Raw genomic sequence first — 12,974 nt, 5'->3', positions numbered from 1 at the left:
CTCTAGTAGGTCTGTGCCTTTATTCCCGTCTTACCCTTAGGTTCTTCATGACTTGTTTTTTTTTTTTTTTTTTTTTTTTTTTGAGCATACCACTCTATCTAACTTACTAAGTAGGCAGGGTAATTATTTGTTTGCATGGTCATATCTCTAATTAGAATATAATTCGTGCTGAGAAAGAACAATTTCTTACTCAATTTATTACCGCCGTGGAATACTGCAGGCATCTATTACGCTTCTTAAAGAATAAATGAATACATGAATTGAATGATTTTTTAAATCACCATATTTAAATCTAAATTTTCCAAATAAAAAAGATGCAAATCCATTCTTTACACCTGTCTCCAGACAGAAGAGGGCACTTATTTTACTTACATTTTTTTACGATTTCCTAGAATCAGACAATTTTATTTAAATATCAAGTAAATAATGAAAGAAACAAAACTGAATATATGCTATTTAATTGACTGATTGATTGCAAAGAAAGATGATCACTATTGTATCAGTGAGTTCTATGGTAGATCTCAAAACTAAAATAACACCCTCACCTATCTATTAATGCTTTTCATTCAAACCTACTACATCTCAAGCAACTGAGCTAGTTGTGTGGATGATAAAAATCTTTCACTTTGATATTAAGTGATATTCTGTTAAGGTACTAGCTTAGTACCTTAACAGATGTAAAGATTATTAGTAGTACACATTGAATATATATATGTATGTATATATATATATATATATATATACTTTAAAATAGAATGTTAACAGTAAGAAATACATATTCTATAACTCAAATAATGTTCAAGTTGCTTTTCAATATAATTAAATTATTATATGTATATTGTTAATATACATTGTAATTGTGCTTTAAAACGTCATCAGTTTGTCCCTTTAGACATCAGTCCAAGGGGTAGGAAACTGACCAGAGTCCAAAACATCAACCAAACCGAGAGCAAGAGGATGATACATGCATCTATGGTTCCCCTCAATATCTGACAGCTTACATAGGTGAGTTCCTTCTTCCCACCACACGTGTGTGAGTGTAGCTGGCTCATAAAAAGCAACAGTTACATGTTCTTTCTGTTACATCTCTCATTCTTGGATTCTTGATTTTATCTTCTGTACCATACCATTTGGTCTGGTAAAGATTTATAAGACATTGTTAGATTTCTCGGGCCCTTACAGTCTCAGATGGCTAACAACCTGCTACAATTGGAGCACAAAGGTTCCATAGCATATTCCCTGGCTTCAAAGCTTCCTGACGTTTCTGTCTTCCACACAGAATGGGGAATAAAATCATGTAAACCATTTACCTCACTCTCCACTTCACTGGCAGAAGGGAGTGCTTGGCTGTCAGTTCTGTGATTACTCCAGTGACCAGCTTTTGTTGCTAACCTCCAGTGAAATTTGGTTGTATTACAACTCAGTCCATCACTTAATTTTACAAGCCAGAGTGTTTACAGTTTAATTGCAATCCCAAGCAAGTTGTTTCTTTTTTTCATGACTTGTTTATCTGAAAGGCTGGAACAGTGCAAAGTTATCTTCTTACATACAGAAAACTCATAATAATTACTCATAGGACTGGCCATCCTAAATCACTGCAGAGTTCCATTCTACTTTAGTAGCTTGATTAAAAAGATGAATGGTTGCAGGTTCAATTCAGAAAAGGCAAAGAAGGGAACGCACAATAACCTCTTCAAAGTTGGCCTTGGCAAAGAACAGAGGACCCTTCTAGTGTTAATGAGTACATACCACTCAAGATCACTACCCTTTCTGTAACGTTTCATGAAACTGGATTTCCAGGGTGTTAGAATCTCCTCTGGATGGTGATCTCGGGTATTTCTAACACACAGAAATGAGTTATTCTAAATGTTCTTTTACAGGTTAGTATTTAAATCTCTAAGCTGAGTAACTATATATACTTGAAATATACTGTAAACTTTGCTCTAGATTGGACTTGTATGAGCCTCTCGTCTCTGCATTTGGATCCATGGCACTCCTTAAGAAATGCACCTGATTGTACAGAGGTGGAACTTTATGTCATCAGCAAGTGAAGAAAGGATTCTATCTCAGTATCCTAATGCGGGAGACTTTCCAATAATCAAGGGTATCCAACAGTTCATTGTGTTTGCAGGAAGATCTCAGCAGTCCAAGACCAACTTTATGCCATCCAGGTAAAATAATTTACCTCTATATGCAAGCAAAGGGACTAGTGTGGTCTCCAGTAACATCTATAGTATTCTAGTAGTTGAAAATATTATTTCTGCCCTCATACTGGTCTACCCTGCAGTGGACTGAGTGTATGTGTCCCCCCCTCCCCAAAATGTATATGTTGAAATCCTGACTCCCAATATGATGGAAGTAGGAAGTGGGGCCTTTGGTAATCAGGTCATGAGAGTGGAGCCTTCACGATGGGATTAGTGATCTTATAAAAGGAAGCCCAAACAGCTCTCTTACTTTCTTTTCACCATATGAAGATACAACATGAAGTAGGCAGCATGCAATCTGGAAGAGGGCGCTCACCAGATCTGACCATACTGGCAGCCTCATCTTTGACTGTAGGCCTCCCAAAACGTGAGGAGTAAACATTTGTTGTTTAAGCCACCCACTGTATGGTAATTTGTTATAGCAGCCCAAATTAAGACATACCCTAACCCAGAGTACCCGACACTATTAAAAATTTGGTTTCAAACATGGCCTAGGTAGGGCTACATACTTATAGTAAGGAAGCAGTTACCTCAGTGCTTCTTTAGCTACAGTGTCAGTCGTAACCAGGGCCCACGTTTAAGGGCAAACTTTTCAATGAAATGGTATTCTTGGGGAAAGGCAATTGCTGAAGGAGTATGACATCCTGGGACATTTAGGCTTCGTTGCCACAGCCGGGAGTAGGGAGGGCATAGCTCAGCCTATGCCAAATATAATGGGCATCACAAATACGTATGGGAACCAGCTACATGCCAAGTACTATTCTAGTTAGTAAGGTTACCTCTTTGAAGAAACTAAAGAGAGATCACTGCCTTTGTGAAGTTTACAGTCTAGAAAGTGTGAAAGGCAGTCAAACTTGGAAAATAGGCAAATTATGTATTAGAAAGTGATCAGTGCTATGGAAAAGAGAGAAAGTATAAAACTCTCTTCAAAATACTTGGACAGGGTGTTAGAGTCAAATGCTTCCAGAGGCATCCTATCACATAAGCTGAAACACCATTGGTTGAAGGATACAATATAAGGTTAGCAGCAGATTACTCTCTCCCAGCCATAGTGCTGAAGATGCAGAAGTAAACGGAGACAGCTTAGAAGGTTCATATCATAGTGAAGCCCTGCTTGATTAAAACAGCCAGCTTTAGATCCTGGGAGGGAAAGTCTTTAACAAAGGACAACACCAGAAGCACTCTTCAGTGTCTTCAATAATTAGGGCCCACTTCACAGGGAGGTCTGGGAGCTACTGATAAGCTATGGCATGTTGCAATATAGAAATGCAGCTGATACCAGTGCTAAGACTAACACCATTCCCAAAAGGCATAAGGAGATATTACAATCTCAACCTTAAAATGACTGTAGGTTACTAACACTTCTGCTGTGTCCCAGCCATGTTATCAATATCGTTCTGATAGCTTGGAGTTTATTCTATCCAACATTTCACCAAACTTTTGATGCAAAAACATTCTTGAAACTCCTGATATAATATATATGCTAACTACTACCAAGGGATAGATTGAGGGAACACATGTTGGGAATACCACTGTGTCTTTTCATAGCAGATATACAAAACCAACCTTGTCACAGGTGGAGACTCTATCACCCTGAATCAGGTGAAATCAAGGAAGTTGTCCTCTCATTCTAACACCCTGCACACACTTCATGCATGTTTATCCTGCCTTAGAGGTATCTTACTCTTAACTCCAAACTTAGACTGGACAACTGAACAGGTGAAGCTTATTGTATAGCAAAATAGGGCCAACTTCAGCAAATGGCATGGTAAGAAGGTTATGGTCCAGATGACCGGTTATGGTATAGTCTTTAAAACCAACCTCTTTCCAAAAGATCCTCCACAGAAAGGAACATGAGGAAAGGATATTGCAATTGGTCACCAGGCCATTTTCTGATCATCAACCTCCATGACCTAGCTGACAAATAAAAATCCAAGCGACAAATGACAGCTTCAATTACAATAGTCAATCGGCCTATATTCTTGAGGCAGAGTTACGAGTGATTGGGAGATTAGTTAGGTTTTGGCATCAGACTTAAGCAAGATATCCTGGCTAACCGTAAAAATAAAACACAAGTAAAGAAAAAAGAAAAGAAAATTTTGGACTACTTTGGTTTTTAGACTCCCCCAGTTGAACCCTTGTCTTGATTTTGCTTCTGATCAATGCTTTTGGTGTGGCTAAACTTTGTATTCTTATTTTTGATTCTTGGACTTGGGCATTCTGTAAAGGTCTTGGATTTTATAATCCCTATGTGCTTTGAAATTTCTTACATCCTCAGATGTGAGCCAACGTATCTCTTTGAAGTCTGATGTCAAAACTTGAGTTCATAATCACTAATAGCTATCTCAGAAATCTCAGCCAATGGACTAGAACCCCAGTATCTAAGCTGGTTCCCAGATATCTACAAGTTAAAAATGTAGTCATTTGGAGATGGAGCTTGAGGAGACCTTCAAGATGGCGGAGGAGTAAGACGCAGAGATCATCTTCCTCCCCACAAATACATCAGAAATACATCTACATGTGGAACAGCTCCTATAGAACACCTACTGAACGCTGGCAGAAGACCTCGGACCTCCCAAAAGGCAAGAAACTCCCCCACGTACCTGGGTAGGGCAAAAGAAAAAAGAAAGAACAGAGACAAAAGAATAGGGACGGGACCTGCACCAGTGGGAGGGAGCTGTGAAGGAGGAAAGGTTTCCACACACGAGAAGCCCCTTCTCGGGCGGAGACTGCGGGTGGCGGAGGGGGGAAGCTTCGGAGCCGCGGAGGAGAGCGCAGCCACAGGGGTGCGGAGGGCAAAGCGGAGAGATTACCGCACAGAGGATCGGTGCCGACCAGCACTCGCCATCCCGAGAGGCTTGTCTGCTCACCCGCCGGGGCGGGCGGGGGCTGGGAGCTGAGGCTCGGGCTTCGGAGGTCGGATCCCAGGGAGAGGACTGGGGTTGGCGGCGTGAACACAGCCTGAAGGGGTCAGTGCACCACAGCTAGCCGGGAGGGAGTCCGGGAAAAGTCTGGAGCTGCCAAAGAGGCAAGAGACTTTTCCTTGCCTCTTTGTTTCCTGGTGCGAGAGGAGGGGATTAAGAGCGCTGCTTAAACGAGCTCCAGAGGCGGGCGCGAGCCGCGGCTATCAGCGCGGACCCTAGAGACGGGCATGAGACGCTAAGGCTGCTGCTGCCGCCACCAAGAAGCCTGTGTGCGAGCACAGGTCACTGTCCACACCTCCCCTCCCGGGAGCCTGTGCAGCCCGCCACTGCCAGGGTCCCGTGATCCAGGGACAAATTCCCAGGGAGAACACACGACGCGCCTCAGGCTGGTGCAATGTCACGCTGGTTTCTGCCGCCGCAGGCTCGCCCCGCATCTGTACCCCTCCCTCCCCCAGGCCTGAGTGAGCCAGAGCCCCCAAATCATATGCTCCTTTAACCCCGTCCTGTCTGAGCAGGAACTGACACCCTCAGGCGACCTACACGCAGAGGCGGGGCCCAATCCAAAGCTGAACCCCGGGAGCTGTGTTCAACATCATTAGTCATTAGAGAAATGCAAATCAAAACTACAGTGAGATATCACCTCACACCAGTCAGAATGGCCATCATTAAAAATCTACAAACAATAAATGCTGGAGAGGGTGGGAACCTTCCTACACTGTTGGTAGGAATGCAAATTGGTGCAGCCACTATGGAGAACAGTATGGAGATTCCTTAAAAAACTAAAAATAGAACTACCATACGACCCAGCAATCCACTACTGGGCATATACCCTGAGAAAACCATAATACAGAAAGAGTCATGTACCACAATGTTCATTGAAGCACTATTTACAATAGCCAGGACATGGAAGGAACCTAAGTGTCCATCAACAGATGAATGGATAAAGATGTGGCACATATATACAATGGAATATTACTCAGCCACAAAAAGAAATGAAATTGAGTTATTTGTAGTGAGGTGGATGGACTTAGAGTCTGTCATACAGTGAAGTAAGTCAGAAAGAGAGAAACAAATACCGTATGCTAACACATATTTATGGAATCTAAAAAAAGAAAAAGAAAAAGGTTCTGAGGGCAGGACAGGAATAAAGACGCAGATGTAGAGAATGGACTTGAGGACACGGGGAGGGGGAAGGGTAAGCTGGGATGAAGTGAGAGTGTGGCATGGACTTATATATACATCAAATATAAAATAGATAGCTAGTGGGAAGAAGCCGCATAGCACAGGGAGATAAGCTGGGTGCTTTGTGACCACCTAGAGGGGTGGGATAGGGAGGGTGGAAGGGACACACAAGAGGGATGTGATATGGGGACATATGTATATGTATAGCTGATTCACTTTGTTATAAAGCAGCAACTGACACACCATTGTAAAGCAATTATACGCCAATAAAGAAGTTAAAAAAAAAAGTAGTCATTTTAAGTTTTAGTAATTTTCTGGTATTAAGACACAGCAGTTTTCTAAAGATTGGTTGATTTTAGGATGATGCTCTTAAATAGTATTTATTGAGGACTTACCATGTAAAGAATAAATTGTTCTAGGCACTGCTCGATTACAAAACTTAAGCAGCTTGAGTTTGAATTAAGTAATTGGCATTAGTTCATCGACCTCACCATTAATAAGTGAAGGATACATCCTAAAATGAAATATTTACACTCCAATAGGAACCTTTGTAAGACAATGCCATGAACAGATTCTTTACTACTCAATGTTTCTGGACATTTTCTGTGATAACAAATGTAAGTTTTAAAAAGAGGGGAAAAAATGATGAGATGATGCTTAATCTAATTTAGCTGAAGACATGAGACATACCTACCCATATTGATATTCAGTAAAGAATGTAAGAAAGGGAAGGAGCAACAACGGCAACAAAAAAGAGTGTAAAAAAAGTGCAGAATCAAAGTGTGATAGTAGTAAAAAGAGGTTCACATTAATACTGACAGTATTGTGGAATGACTTTGAAAGAAGCAGTACAATAATCTAGTTATTCAGCAATCAGAATTTGAGAGAAAACAAAAACACCCCTAGATCATGGAAAGAATACAGTCAAGAATACAAGGAAGAGAGGGGGGAAAAGTCGGTTTTCCAGTGGTTTTTGGCACTGGGAGATTTGACAATTTAGAACCAGGCTGTGACAAGGCTTCTAATGCCATAAATAGGTTGAACATCAAGATACACGAGAGCGTTTATGTGGAAGTCTCGGAGCAGGCCTAGCGGCAGGAAAATGACATCTCTGCAGGGATAGGGGAAGGTAAAGAGTGAGGAGAGGAGTGGGAAGAAAGAAAAAGAAAAGTTTTGGAAGTTTGACAGAAGATGACTTCATTTTCACTTTAATTTTGGCTACTAGTTTTCCAGTATAATTTCACAAGTGTTTATGAACACAATTAGAGTGTATGGAAATGGGAATTTGTATTTGTTTGATTGCTTGATATAAAATGCATGATACTTAAGCCTTTAAGCAATTCTATTCCTGTCACTCTTCTTTTGTTTTATTTCAATCTCTTTTTTGAAAGATTTTCCTGTGTAGCTCTTTTGTGTGTGTGTTTTGGCATCTTCTATATTCTAAGTGTTTTGTTCTGTTTTTTTTTTTTTTTCTTTAAAGAACATAGTTGGAGAGCTGGTAAAGCAAAGATAGAGTCAGCAGTATATAAAATTATCTTGTTAAGAATATTTCTAGTCAATATATGTTACAGAGAGATAGCACTTAGCTTTTCTTTAATGACATATAATAAAAAGAAAAAAAATCACACTGCAGTAATTATTTTTTTCCCATGAGACAGCATAGTTGAGTTAGGTGTTGAAAAGAATCATGCACTTAGTTTAATCTAGTTCTGCACCTGTGGAGAACATATTATCTCATAAACAATAAGCAATTATAATCATGTAATATTAAGATAACTGTAGAGAAAAATCTATGATCAAATTTTTATGTGAATGAAATATAACCATTCCAGAAAGGGAATTTATTAGTTACTCTTATATCATCTAAAATAATCCTTACAATTATACTGGATGAAATTGAATATACTTAATAACATATTTACAAATTAAGTGAAAATTTGGAGTTGAAATTTTCTATCAGAAATTACAAACATGTACTCGGTGGATATAGCATGGCTATTAGAAATGTTCAGTTTGGTCCACAACATTGCTTTAAAAAATGAATTTGAATGTTTTCTGAGAAGTCATTCACACTCAGGTTTGCAGGAGTCTCTATCTTTCGTCACTAATGTTGCCTGCCAGGGTCTGTATAGACATTAGACTTGCTGACACATGTATTTTATACCTTGATAATATGTTTGCTTATTTCTTTTTCTTTGTTGGAAAAAAATTGTGAGAAAGAAAAAGATTGATCAGTACTTTTATATATTTTTAAATCATTCTTTACAGCAAATGAAAATTTTAAAAATATGTGGCATATGCCGTCACATTACATACAAACTTAAGTGGATTTTTTTTTTCCAGTTTGCTAATGAGCAATGTCAATAAAACTCCAAAGAAAAGTAAGCAACTCCCTAGGCAGCAAGCAATGATCAGGATCAAAGTACTTGTAACAAATTTGCTGAAAATATATTTTTTCCTAGCATCCATTTAGATTTTTGGCAACTCCAAGTCTGCCTTCTTCCTTATAAGCTTTGTCTTGCCCAATTAGCTTTCAATGGTGCTTGAAATTCCCACTGGAAATGCCTTATGTTGACCTGTCCATTTTAATCAAGTTAAATATCACCTGGGAGGAAGATATATTAGCTATCACTTAGTCACAAATTAGTCTATCTGAACCTATTACTGCACATTATCAACCAGGATAAAAGAGGGCCTTCGGGCTCTTGAAATCATTCAAATGCCAGACCATGGAGAGGCATGGTACACTTGGTGGAAAACCATACAATATAAATCCATTACTCTTATAACCAGTAAGTATATATGGTTGTGTTAATCCTATGTCATTTTATTCTGTAGTCCAAGTCGGAGAAATCACAGATTTAAAGAATTTAATAGAAGAAAAAATTCAATTATGAACACTTCATCCAATTTAAATTTTAACAGTTGTTATATTTTACCTGCAGAAAAAATTCTCGTTTCCTGCAAAGGCACTATATTATAGTCCTTAAGAATGGGGAGGAGGAGCTTCCCTGGTGGCGGAGTCGTTGGGAGTCCGCCTGCCGATGCAGGGGACACGGGTTCATGCCCCGGTCCGGGAAGATCCCACATGCCGCGGAGCGGCTAGGCCCGTGAGCCATGACCGCTGAGCCTGCGCGTCCGGAGCCTGTGCTCCGCAACGGGAGAGGCCACAACAGTGAGAGGCCCGTGTAACGCAAAAAAAAAAAAAAAAGAATTGGGAGGGAAGTAAATCGGTAAGGGGGTATTGATGGGGTGCTAAAGTACTTAATTTTATTGTCCCGACTAAAATATTTTTTTGTAGGACAGATCATCATCTTAGCAAAAATTAATCAGGAAACAAAGAAAATACTACTTTACTGAATGTACACATTGGCTACAGGATACATCTGAAATTCAGAAGTGTGAAAAAATGTTTATAATATAACTGAAGATGGAGCTCTTAATGAGGAGTTCCAATTACTTGCCTTGGTTGGCCAAGTAAGAAGGGAGGTGGGGTGGGCAGGTACTTTTTTAGTATCTTGGGAGTACAGCAGCTCTTCTGAACCACTGTTCTATGGGAGAATTGAGCTCCAGTGCCCTAAGGCATTATATGCATTGTATTAACTTCTCTCTTATTCATCAAGAATGTTTTAGCTACATACCATGCTTGAGAGAATTACTCAAATAATTTTCTATAAAACTAATTCTCGTGTGGAATATCAGTTGAAAAGTTTGGAGTATTGGGTTATTGAAGAAAGGATTGGTTCCAGGTGCAGAAAAAAAACTACATTTAACAAAATGTAAAATTACTTTATCAGTTTGATTTATTATTACTATTCTTTACCACATAATTGGGAAAGATAAGATAAAGGGAGTTAGAAGATCATGGGGAAATAAAGGTTTTCTCAGAAATGACCATTATCCAAACTTGTAGATACTCTTCAGAGACTCGACCAACCCAGTAGATATCTAGACATTTATTTTAGTATCTGAAAAGATTTTTTTTCCAAGTAGACTACATGCTATTACCTAAGATGAAGTGCAAATTTAATCAAAGTCTTAATTTCTAATTTGAGAACACAGCATTCTGGTAAACGGAGTAAGCCATAATCTCAGTGGACTCTATACATTCATAAGAGAGCAGGGACTCTTAAGCATGACAATTTGTTCTGTGAATCAAGGAACATTTAGAAGAGCACTGAAAGATTATAAAGGGAAACAGTAAAGTTACTCAAAGAAAGTAATATTCTTTAAGTGATAAAAAGGTATTGACAACTAGCCTTAAATGGAGAGAAAGCAAAGAAAAGTGACTTAGAGATCATAATTTCAGTTACCATTACACATTCCCTTATTCTAAAGAAAGACTGCTGTTTTATGAGAAGTTGAAGTCAAAGCATGGGGAAGAGCTAAGCATATGGACCAGAAAGTCAGACTCTTACCTCCTGAGGATTTATACCCTAAAATGGAAATAATATTGTCTTTCTTCACCTCAGGGAACTCCATACACACATGGGGAATGGTAATTTCTATTTAATTGCATGAACAAAACCTCCAAGATCTCTCTCTCTCTCTCTCTCTCTCTCTCTCTCATATACACAAGCCTTTTTCTTCCCATTATCCCATTTTGTCAGCCCTCTGTCTATCCATTCCCCCTGCAACTGTAGGACTTTAAAGTCAGTTTAAACTCATATTTTAAAAAAAAACAAGAGAGAGAGATGGAGAGAGAGAGACAGAAGACTATTGTGCAGTAATGAGCATTAGCAGAAAAAAATTCTCCTCAAATTTAATCAGATTCAACTGGACAATCAAAGAAAAGCAGGTGTGAATAAGAATGAATTTGCATTTATCCTACTTTATACTTTAATACTGTAATTACACGGCAATATGAATCTACATAGAGCAAGCATTGGTTACAATAAACAATATGATTACATGGTTACCCATTTCATTCAACACAGAGTTGCTCAGGGGATAAAAAATAATTCATCATAAATTACAGGGTAGTTATATTTCACTTTCACAGTAATTATTTTAGGAATACCTAGGTAGATTTTCCTTCATCAAAAGCACAGTTAGTGAAATGCAGATGTTCCAGAATGAAATGGATTTTAACTTTTAAATTAAATTCAAAGATTCATTTTGAATTTTCTTCTTGTCTGTACCAGATTTCTCTAAAAGAGTCAAACAACCAAAATCTCTCTGTTTAATTAACATTCTTTAACATATTAAACTCTGCTATAGTGACAGAACAATGTGGCCCATTATTCAAAGACTAGACACATACTACCTATTTGGCCTTAGAATTCTGAGTCTCCCCAGCCACGAATAAAGTTTGCATCCATTGTACTCCCAAAGATAGACTGAGGTCAAGACTTACATCTTTCAATATTCTAAATTTTTAATGCACATGTTTGATGTCTAATCAATGGCATTAACAAACACTATAGCAAGTTTGAATGTAGTGCTGAAGATAAAATAGAGGGATCAGAAGATTCAATCACAGAAATGGTAACATTAGGCAGATAAGCTAAAGTGGCTCACATGGGTGATAACAATGATGTTGTCATTAATTGTACAAGCTATTAAACGTAGTGGAAATATCAGTCAACATCAGTCATCTACCAAAAGTTTTTAAACAATGTATTTTTGAAATTAAAGAATTGGAACCAAATACTGAATAAGGAAATTACATTGGACTAATAACTTTTTATTGATTCATTCTGTTTCTTGTAATTCAGTGTAATTACTGTGAATATCCAGAAAATGTAGGAAATGTGAAATAGGTGAGAAAAAGAAAAATAGTGCAGATTTATGTGAAATTGGTTATTATCAAAAAAATACACTTGTGCTATAACTAATTTATTTAAAAGGGCAGCCAGAGTTCTATCATTACATATATTTATAAATTTATAAGCATAATTCTGTAATATATCCTTCTATTTACAAAGCTGTCTGTATCTTTCCATGTTTCCACCTCTCTCATCTATCATCCATCTACTTATCTCTCATCTACTGTACTATTTATTGTTCCATATCAAATAATCCAAACAGAAGAGCTTAAAACAACAAATATTTATCAAACAGTTTCTGGGATCAAGAATTCAGGAGTGGCTTAACGAGGTCGTTTTGACCAACGTGTTTCTTGAAGTTGTAATCAGGATAAGTCACTTCCAAAATCACTTACTCACATGGCTGGGGGCAGGGAACCTCAGTTACTGGTTACATGAGACCTTTCATAGGGTGCTTCTGTCCACCTATGCTGTGGCAACTAATGTACCCCAAAATGAGGATCTCAGAGAGAGCAGGTGAGGAGGAAGTCTCAGTGCCTTTTGTCCCCTAGTTTCCAAAATAGCACATTGTCTTTTCAGCTCTATTCTGTTTGCTAGAAGTGAGTCATTAAGTACAAGCCACTCTAAAAGGGAGAGAATTAGGCTCCCTCACTTGAAAGGAGAACTATCAAAAAATGTATGGGCATATTTTAAAGCCACCACATCTACCATCTATCTACTCAAATCTCACATCCTACCCACTACCTACTTACTGTCCTTCCTTTCTTCTTATGTCTCATAAACTATCCGCCATTTACCTCTCTACCCATCTTCCCATCTTCCTATCTCTCATCTACCATCCCCCTAACTTCCTTTCTCTTTCTCTCTCTCACTCTCTCAAGAGAGAAAGGAAGTAT

The sequence above is a fragment of the Physeter macrocephalus genome, chromosome 1, assembly GCF_002837175.3.
Source record: "Physeter macrocephalus isolate SW-GA chromosome 1, ASM283717v5, whole genome shotgun sequence".
NCBI lineage: Eukaryota > Metazoa > Chordata > Mammalia > Artiodactyla > Physeteridae > Physeter > Physeter macrocephalus.
The sequence above is the reverse complement of the archived record's forward strand: the minus strand, read 5'-3'. Positions refer to the sequence as shown.